The following is a 9,864-nucleotide window of genomic DNA, read 5'->3' on the forward strand; positions in this document are numbered from 1 at the left end:
GAGAGATAATCAGTCAAGGGTGAACAAAGAAGGGTTGAATTCGAGCTCTGACTCCTTCAATCAGCCACTTTTCACAATATGTTACCAATAATGACTAAAGAACTTCTCTTTAAAGATATAACAGTGTTTATGAAACTTAGCAAAATTAACAAAGTTAACAAATGCTTCATTCAATAAACAGCTATTCTAAAATCTAATTCTACCAAACAAAACACAAACAGCTTTGCACAGGGTTGGACACTTGCAGGTTGGACACTTTTGTCCGACGTTATCTGACCATCAGATGTGCAAAACGATGTCGGTGCGTGTATCTGTGCGCGCGTGAGTATGGTGTTAGTCACAAGAGAGGGAGGAGGGAGAGCGATCGTGAGAGAGAGAGAAGCGGTTCTTTTTCCACAGAGAGCGCACGTATGGACGGCAGTCTGTAACGCACGTTGTCTGGTTTAAGATCGACAAATCAGTTTACTTTCTCACTCACGGCAGCACAAACACAGTAGTCCCGAGCGGGACAAACACAAAATAGTCAAGCGTGGTGAACACAACTAACAGGCAGCAAACAGGCAGCAGCGGAGCGTTAACTGCAGCATGACCGAAAGAAGCACAACCAGTTAGCCTCTGCTAGCCTCTCAGCTAACCCCGGCTCTCTGTTTAGATCCAAACGGAGCACCGAGTCCCGAATTGCTATTTAGGTTAAAGCGGAGAGAATCAGCGGGTCTGTCGGCCAGCTGAGTGAAGTGTAACCTGCGGAAAAAACACCGTGACCATCAAGGTAAAACAGGTCGGCGAAAACACGGCAGCTGGCTCTGAGTGGAGTGGCGGAGAGAACAGCAGAGATGACTCGGCGAAGACGCGCAGGGCAGAGCCGGTCCACGTTATCCCGAAGTAACTTCATTTCCTCTTTCTCCGGGGGAATTTGAGGACGCTGGTTGCAGCAGCAGTCTCTCTCGGGTCCAGGAATGTGTTCGGGTGAACACGGGCAAAGTCTCGTCTCGTCCGACGAGGGGAGTCTTCGATGAGGGGAAAACATGTTCGTGGGGTAGTCAAGCTAACTCACAGGGGAACAGGAGTTAACCCTAGCTCAGTGACATGGGAAAGACGTATATTTCGGGCGTGCTCGCTTATAAAGGGGTGGTGATGTCATGGCTGCGTCCTCAGGACGCTCCGCTGTGCAGGAGCGTCTCCGCCAATGAGGGACCGATATTGACTGCTCCCTGCTGAGGTGTGAAAATCGCAAAGCATTCTTGGAAATGGAGTTTGCTCCACCCTCATGGCAGGTCCATTACAGTTTTAATACGGAGCTCCGGAGCTCCAGCCTTCCTGAGTTTTTCCCTCATATAGGCTATACTTTTTCTTAATCATTACTACAATATATGATTAGATGTGTAATAGTCTCCTCAGCCAAGTTAGAAAAAATATGTGCATGTATGAACAACAGCAATTGCAGAAGATGACAGTCAAAAAGTAATCATGTTAAATAATCATGATCTCAATATTGAACAAAACTGATTGTGATTATAATTTTTGCCATAAACAAGCACCCCTAAAAACAGCTAATTGTGATTTACATACACACACACACACACACACAGAGTTTAAATATGTATGTGATAAATTGTAAATATGTATGAAATGAATTGTTTTCTGTAAGAAACTCTTACTTGAACATTTTTCAGTGTGCTCCTAAAGTTATATGTATGCTCCTAATTTCTTTCATTTAGGAGCACATGCGCTCCTTGAAAAGAAGTAAGGATTGAACACTGCTGTCACATGTGTGAAAGCACTAAGTAAGTGGAGTGTGGTGCAGTCCAAGGGCTTCTGTCACAGGCAGATGTTTACTTTACCCATCCCCCCCCCTCCCATTCTCTCTCTCTCCCTCACAGTTGGAAGGAAAGATTTCAAAGTGATCTTCTTGTGAAAAATCCTCATAAATCCCATAACTTTGGCCAAATCCTACATAAAAATATCATTTTTTTGTAGGAATTTTCGTCGCGAATCCATTGATACAGGTTTGAAAGTGGTGGGACTTATAGTTTAGCCGCCAGATGCCCCAGTTTGGCACAAAGTCCATGCCCAGAATTTGCCTCCCCATTGGTTTACATTGTAAGGTGTAATGTCGCACTCCAACTTTCAGGGCTTACTAAATCTAAACCGTTCGAGTTATTACAAAGTTTTTAATAACTTTTGCTCAACACAGTGTGATAAGTTCTGTATTAAAGTTTGAAGCCGATACCATTAACGCCCTAGGAGGAGATAGCGTTTATTCAAGGTCCAAAATTGGTAAAAAATCATACTTTGAAATTGACATTACAGATTTCCTGTTGGATTTAGGTCAGGGGTGTCAGCGTATGATTTGTAGGTCTTGATGAGACGAATAATTGGGTTTTGGTTCGATCTCTCTACGACATTCCTACGGGCCGTGGTGGCCGTTTTAGATACATAGGTGGCGCTAGAGAGCACATTTTGGCACTTTGGGGTTTAATTTTTACATTTTATCAAATTTTTCACCATTCCTGATGTGCGTGCCAAATTTGGTGAGTTTTTGAGCATGTTTAGGGGGTCAAATTTAGAGTTAAAGTGGCGTAATAATAAAGAATAATAATAATAATAATAATAATAATAATAAGAAACAAACAAACACACGAAAAACAAGAGGGTCTTCGCCCTTTGGGCTCAGGCCCTAATTAAAGCTGCAAGCAGCGTTGAACGGGCCTTCGCGCCCTTGCGCACAGCGGGCCGCGGCGCAGTCAGTTGAGCTTGTGGGAACCAAGAAAGCGTTTGGAGATGATCAGTGTGAGAGTCTTTTTACACACAATACTAACCAGTGTCTCTCTGTGAGCCCACCCCTCCGTTCACAGACAATTATGAATTATGACATCAAAATATTGTTAACCTTAATCAGTAATTCAGGTACCAACTGTAGGAATCTGCGAAGAACACAGTTAATTATTTGCTATAATTATCAATTATCAATAATAATTAATTATAACAATTAACAGAATTATTAATATGAACTAACAGATACGAAGCACCACCCCGAAACCGGGGCCAATAACCGAGCAAGGTAGTCTCATAAATGGGAGTTCACCTAGAATGTTAATATCTGAGAGATAATCAGTCAAGGGTGAACAAAGAAGGGTTGAATTCGAGCTCTGACTCCTTCAATCAGCCACTTTTCACAATATGTTACCAATAATGACTAAAGAACTTCTCTTTAAAGATATAACAGTGTTTATGAAACTTAGCAAAATTAACAAAGTTAACAAATGCTTCATTCAATAAACAGCTATTCTAAAATCTAATTCTACCAAACAAAACACAAACAGCTTTGCACAGGGTTGGACACTTGCAGGTTGGACACTTTTGTCCGACGTTATCTGACCATCAGATGTGCAAAACGATGTCGGTGCGTGTATCTGTGCGCACGTGAGTATGGTGTTAGTCACAAGAGAGGGAGGAGGGAAAGCGATCGTGAGAGAGAGAGAGAAGCGGTTCTTTTTCCACAGAGAGCGCACGTATGGACGGCAGTCTGTAACGCACGTTGTCTGGTTTAAGATCGACAAATCAGTTTACTTTCTCACTCACGGCAGCACAAACACAGTAGTCCCGAGCGGGACAAACACAAAATAGTCAAGCGTGGTGAACACAACTAACAGGCAGCAAACACGCAGCAGCGGAGCGTTAACTGCAGCATGACCGAAAGAAGCACAACCAGTTAGCCTCTGCTAGCCTCTCAGCTAACCCCGGCTCTCTGTTTAGATCCAAACGGAGCACCGAGTCCCGAATTGCTATTTAGGTTAAAGCGGAGAGAATCAGCGGGTCTGTCGGCCAGCTGAGTGAAGTGTAACCTGCGGGAAAAACACCGTGACCATCAAGGTAAAACAGGTCGGCGAAAACACGGCAGCTGGCTCTGAGTGGAGTGGCGGAGAGAACAGCAGAGATGACTCGGCGAAGACGCGCAGGGCAGAGCCGGTCCACGTTATCCCGAAGTAACTTCATTTCCTCTTTCTCCGGGGGAATTTGAGGACGCTGGTTGCAGCAGCGGTCTCTCTCGGGTCCAGGAATGTGTTCGGGTGAACACGGGCAAAGTCTCGTCTCGTCCGACGAGGGGAGTCTTCGATGAGGGGAAAACATGTTCGTGGGGTAGTCAAGCTAACTCACAGGGGAACAGGAGTTAACCCTAGCTCAGTGACATGGGAAAGACGTATATTTCGGGCGTGCTCGCTTATAAAGGGGTGGTGATGTCATGGCTGCGTCCTCAGGACGCTCCGCTGTGCAGGAGCGTCTCCGCCAATGAGGGACCGATATTGACTGCTCCCTGCTGAGGTGTGAAAATCGCAAAGCATTCTTGGAAATGGAGTTTGCTCCACCCTCATGGCAGGTCCATTACAGTTTTAATACGGAGCTCCGGAGCTCCAGCCTTCCTGAGTTTTTCCCTCATATAGGCTATACTTTTTCTTAATCATTACTACAATATATGATTAGATGTGTAATAGTCTCCTCAGCCAAGTTAGAAAAAATATGTGCATGTATGAACAACAGCAATTGCAGAAGATGACAGGCAAAAAGTAATCATGTTAAATAATCACGATCTCAATATTGAACAAAAATGATTGTGATTATAATTTTTGCCATAATCAAGCACCCCTAAAAACAGCAAATTGTGATTTACACACACACACACACACACACAGAGAGTTTAAATATGTATGTGATAAATTGTAAATATGTATGAAATGAATTGTTTTCTGTAAGACACTCTTACTTGAACATTTTTCAGTGTACTCCTAAAGTTATATGTATGCTCCTATTTTCTTTCATTTAGGAGCACATACGCTCCTTGAAAAGAAGTAAGGATTGAACACTGCTGTCACATGTGTGAAAGCACTAAGTAAGTGGAGTGTGGTGCAGTCCAAGGGCTTCTGTCACAGGCAGCAGATGTTTACTTTACCCATCCCCCCCCCTCCCATTCTCTCTCTCTCCCTCACAGTTGGAAGGAAAGATTTCAAAGTGATCTTCTTGTGAAAAATCCTCATAAATCCCATAACTTTGGCCAAATCCTACATAAAAATATCATTTTTTTGTAGGAATTTTCGTCGCGAATCCATTGATACAGGTTTGAAAGTGGTCGGACTTATAGTTTAGACGCCAGATGCCCCAGTTTGGCACAAAGTCCATGCCCAAAATTTGCCTCCCCATTGGTTTACATTGTAAGGTGTAATGTCGCACTCCAACTTTCAGGGCTTACTAAATCTAAACCGTTCGAGTTATTACAAAGTTTTTAATAACTTTTGCTCAACACAGTGTGATAAGTCATGTATTAAAGTTTGAAGCCGATACCATTAACGCCCTAGGAGGAGATAGCGTTTATTCAAGGTCCAAAATTGGCAAAAAATCATACTTTGAAATGGACATGGCAGATTTCCTGTTGGATTTAGGTCAGGGGTGTCAGCGTATGATTTGTAGGTCTTGATGAGACGAATAATTGGGTTTTGGTTCGATCTCTCTACGACATTCCTACGGGCCGTGGTGGCCGTTTTAGATACATAGGTGGCGCTAGAGAGCACATTTTGGCACTTTGGGGTTTAATTTTTACATTTTATCAAATTTTTCACCATTCCTGATGTGCGTGCCAAATTTGGTGAGTTTTTGAGCATGTTTAGGGGGTCAAATTTAGAGTTAAAGTCGCGTAACAAGAAAGAAAGAATAATAATAATTAAAGCTGCAAGCAGCGTTGGACGGGCCTTCGCGCCCTTGCGCACAGCGGGCCGCGGCGCAGTCAGTTGAGCTTGTGGGAACCAAGAAAGCGTTTGGAGATGATCAGTGTGAGAGTCTTTTTACACACAATACTAACCAGTGTCTCTCTGTGAGCCCACCCCTCCGTTCACAGACAATTATGAATTATGACATCAAAATATTGTTAACCTTAATCAGTAATTCAGGTACCAACTGTAGGAATCTGCGAAGAACACAGTTAATTATTTGCTATAATTATCAATTATCAATAATAATTAATTATAACAATTAACAGAATTATTAATATGAACTAACAGATACGAAGCACCACCCCGAAACCGGGGCCAATAACCGAGCAAGGTAGTCTCATAAATGGGAGTTCACCTAGAATGTTCATATCTGAGAGATAATCAGTCAAGGGTGAACAAAGAAGGGTTGAATTCGAGCTCTGACTCCTTCAATCAGCCACTTTTCACAATATGTTACCAATAATGACTAAAGAACTTCTCTTTAAAGATATAACAGTGTTTATGAAACTTAGCAAAATTAACAAAGTTAACAAATGCTTCATTCAATAAACAGCTATTCTAAAATCTAATTCTACCAAACAAAACACAAACAGCTTTGCACAGGGTTGGACACTTGCAGGTTGGACACTTTTGTCCGACGTTATCTGACCATCAGATGTGCAAAACGATGTCGGTGCGTGTATCTGTGCGCGCGTGAGTATGGTGTTAGTCACAAGAGAGGGAGGAGGGAGAGCGATCGTGAGAGAGAGAGAAGCGGTTCTTTTTCCACAGAGAGCGCACGTATGGACGGCAGTCTGTAACGCACGTTGTCTGGTTTAAGATCGACAAATCAGTTTACTTTCTCACTCACGGCAGCACAAACACAGTAGTCCCGAGCGGGACAAACACAAAATAGTCAAGCGTGGTGAACACAACTAACAGGCAGCAAACAGGCAGCAGCGGAGCGTTAACTGCAGCATGACCGAAAGAAGCACAACCAGTTAGCCTCTGCTAGCCTCTCAGCTAACCCCGGCTCTCTGTTTAGATCCAAACGGAGCACCGAGTCCCGAATTGCTATTTAGGTTAAAGCGGAGAGAATCAGCGGGTCTGTCGGCCAGCTGAGTGAAGTGTAACCTGCGGAAAAAACACCGTGACCATCAAGGTAAAACAGGTCGGCGAAAACACGGCAGCTGGCTCTGAGTGGAGTGGCGGAGAGAACAGCAGAGATGACTCGGCGAAGACGCGCAGGGCAGAGCCGGTCCACGTTATCCCGAAGTAACTTCATTTCCTCTTTCTCCGGGGGAATTTGAGGACGCTGGTTGCAGCAGCGGTCTCTCTCGGGTCCAGGAATGTGTTCGGGTGAACACGGGCAAAGTCTCGTCTCGTCCGACGAGGGGAGTCTTCGATGAGGGGAAAACATGTTCGTGGGGTAGTCAAGCTAACTCACAGGGGAACAGGAGTTAACCCTAGCTCAGTGACATGGGAAAGACGTATATTTCGGGCGTGCTCGCTTATAAAGGGGTGGTGATGTCATGGCTGCGTCCTCAGGACGCTCCGCTGTGCAGGAGCGTCTCCGCCAATGAGGGACCGATATTGACTGCTCCCTGCTGAGGTGTGAAAATCGCAAAGCATTCTTGGAAATGGAGTTTGCTCCACCCTCATGGCAGGTCCATTACAGTTTTAATACGGAGCTCCGGAGCTCCAGCCTTCCTGAGTTTTTCCCTCATATAGGCTATACTTTTTCTTAATCATTACTACAATATATGATTAGATGTGTAATAGTCTCCTCAGCCAAGTTAGAAAAAATATGTGCATGTATGAACAACAGCAATTGCAGAAGATGACAGTCAAAAAGTAATCATGTTAAATAATCATGATCTCAATATTGAACAAAACTGATTGTGATTATAATTTTTGCCATAAACAAGCACCCCTAAAAACAGCTAATTGTGATTTACATACACACACACACACACACACAGAGTTTAAATATGTATGTGATAAATTGTAAATATGTATGAAATGAATTGTTTTCTGTAAGAAACTCTTACTTGAACATTTTTCAGTGTGCTCCTAAAGTTATATGTATGCTCCTAATTTCTTTCATTTAGGAGCACATGCGCTCCTTGAAAAGAAGTAAGGATTGAACACTGCTGTCACATGTGTGAAAGCACTAAGTAAGTGGAGTGTGGTGCAGTCCAAGGGCTTCTGTCACAGGCAGATGTTTACTTTACCCATCCCCCCCCCTCCCATTCTCTCTCTCTCCCTCACAGTTGGAAGGAAAGATTTCAAAGTGATCTTCTTGTGAAAAATCCTCATAAATCCCATAACTTTGGCCAAATCCTACATAAAAATATCATTTTTTTGTAGGAATTTTCGTCGCGAATCCATTGATACAGGTTTGAAAGTGGTGGGACTTATAGTTTAGACGCCAGATGCCCCAGTTTGGCACAAAGTCCATGCCCAGAATTTGCCTCCCCATTGGTTTACATTGTAAGGTGTAATGTCGCACTCCAACTTTCAGGGCTTACTAAATCTAAACCGTTCGAGTTATTACAAAGTTTTTAATAACTTTTGCTCAACACAGTGTGATAAGTTCTGTATTAAAGTTTGAAGCCGATACCATTAACGCCCTAGGAGGAGATAGCGTTTATTCAAGGTCCAAAATTGGTAAAAAATCATACTTTGAAATTGACATTACAGATTTCCTGTTGGATTTAGGTCAGGGGTGTCAGCGTATGATTTGTAGGTCTTGATGAGACGAATAATTGGGTTTTGGTTCGATCTCTCTACGACATTCCTACGGGCCGTGGTGGCCGTTTTAGATACATAGGTGGCGCTAGAGAGCACATTTTGGCACTTTGGGGTTTAATTTTTACATTTTATCAAATTTTTCACCATTCCTGATGTGCGTGCCAAATTTGGTGAGTTTTTGAGCATGTTTAGGGGGTCAAATTTAGAGTTAAAGTGGCGTAATAATAAAGAATAATAATAATAATAATAATAATAATAAGAAACAAACAAACACACGAAAAACAAGAGGGTCTTCGCCCTTTGGGCTCAGGCCCTAATTAAAGCTGCAAGCAGCGTTGAACGGGCCTTCGCGCCCTTGCGCACAGCGGGCCGCGGCGCAGTCAGTTGAGCTTGTGGGAACCAAGAAAGCGTTTGGAGATGATCAGTGTGAGAGTCTTTTTACACACAATACTAACCAGTGTCTCTCTGTGAGCCCACCCCTCCGTTCACAGACAATTATGAATTATGACATCAAAATATTGTTAACCTTAATCAGTAATTCAGGTACCAACTGTAGGAATCTGCGAAGAACACAGTTAATTATTTGCTATAATTATCAATTATCAATAATAATTAATTATAACAATTAACAGAATTATTAATATGAACTAACAGATACGAAGCACCACCCCGAAACCGGGACCAATAACCGAGCAAGGTAGTCTCATAAATGGGAGTTCACCTAGAATGTTCATATCTGAGAGATAATCAGTCAAGGGTGAACAAAGAAGGGTTGAATTCGAGCTCTGACTCCTTCAATCAGCCACTTTTCACAATATGTTACCAATAATGACTAAAGAACTTCTCTTTAAAGATATAACAGTGTTTATGAAACTTAGCAAAATTAACAAAGTTAACAAATGCTTCATTCAATAAATAGCTATTCTAAAATCTAATTCTACCAAACAAAACACAAACAGCTTTGCACAGGGTTGGACACTTGCAGGGGAATGCGTGTATGTATGTATGTATGTATATATGTATGTGTGTGTGTGTGTGTGTGTGTGTGTGTGTGTGTGTGTGTGTGTGTGTGTGTTAGTAGCAAGAGAGGAAGGAGGGAAAGCGATCGTGAGAGGGAGAGAAGCGGCTCTTTTGTCCACAGAGAGCGCACGTACGGACGGCAGTCTGTAACGTACGTTGTCTGGTTTCAGATCGACAAAGCAGTTACTTTCTCACTCACGGCGGCAGAAAGACAGCAGTAGTCCCGAGCGGGACAAACACAAAATAGTCTAGCGTAGTGAACATAACTAACAGGCAGCAAACTTAAAATACTACTCAGAGTAAAGCAGAGAAAAATGGACTCGGCGGTCCGTCAACTCACACAACAAGA

Source organism: Thunnus maccoyii, unplaced genomic scaffold (genome assembly GCF_910596095.1).
Source record: "Thunnus maccoyii unplaced genomic scaffold, fThuMac1.1, whole genome shotgun sequence".
NCBI classification, from domain to species: Eukaryota; Metazoa; Chordata; class Actinopteri; order Scombriformes; family Scombridae; genus Thunnus; species Thunnus maccoyii.